Here is a 1,160-nt window from a genome sequence, read left to right as displayed (position 1 = left end):
AAATGTAAGTGCTTGATTATCAGTGGAAAGACTGGTCCTTCCAACCCATCCAGAGGCGCTTTGAAGGCAGGCTGGGTGATCTGCTACTGAAAGGTCACAGCCTTAAAAACCCTTCGGACAGGTGTAGGCTGCACCCTTGGGTTCCCATGAGTTAAAATTGACAACTAACAAGAATACCACTTTAAATGTATTGATAATGTAGGATTTTTAAGTCCATTGTCCGTTGTGTGTGTATTTCTATAAAGGTATGCATGAAAGAATAGTAACAAATGTTAATGATGATTGTGTTAGGCTAATTTGACTAGGTAAACAAGTCCAGTGACATATATGCATAAGCGAGAGCTTTATATCAGGTAGTTATTATACATCAAGCAAATATCCTAGCTCAGTCCAGATCAAGTCCATTAAGTCCCATACTAGTTCATGAGTTCGATACTAGTCCATGAATCCCTCTTCAGACACACACCCACATGTGTGTGGGTGATACAGGATGCAGGAAGATCACAGGCAAAGTCTTGTGATCCAGTGGTGGTGGCACATCCCGGCCTCACACAGATCTCCGTGTGGCTCATCAACAGGAAGGTGAAGGCAGAGAGGGAGGGGGAGGTTCCCATGACACTCCTTATGAGAAGGTGACCTGATTGACAGGCTAGACTCCACCCCTACACTTTGATATCTTCAAGTTAACACAAAATTTTCTAACTACCACAATGAATATTTCAGATTTCTTTTTGCCTCATTATTTTGCTTATAGCCTTTCTTTGAAAACTAAGTCATGTGCATATTCAGGAGGAAAAAACAAAGCTAGTTTCATGAATGGAATTAGAAAATTTTGTTTTCTTTCTAGGCTTGAAGCAATGTGTGGCATTTTCTGCTATCTAGTTTTCTAGAATTCAAAGATCCATTTTGTGGTCCCAGACTTCATTTTGTGATTCTTTTCTGCAACACTATGGCAAATATGATTGGGATTTTTTTTGGTGGTGGGGGTGGGGCAGATTTAATTTTTATCTACCTTTTTAATTTTCTTTGTTTTGCTGTTTGACCCATGTTGAATTTCCTTTTGGCCTTTGCGTTATGTGACAGTCCAGTGGTTCTCAACCTTCCTAATGCCACGACCCTGTAATTCAGCTCCTCGTGTGGTGGTGACCCCACAACCATAA

This window comes from Echinops telfairi, unplaced genomic scaffold (assembly GCF_000313985.2).
Source record: "Echinops telfairi isolate 266 unplaced genomic scaffold, ASM31398v2 ScPeMD7_5868;HRSCAF=6743_1, whole genome shotgun sequence".
In the NCBI taxonomy this organism is placed as follows: domain Eukaryota; kingdom Metazoa; phylum Chordata; class Mammalia; order Afrosoricida; family Tenrecidae; genus Echinops; species Echinops telfairi.
Note: the sequence above shows the minus strand (reverse complement) of the source record.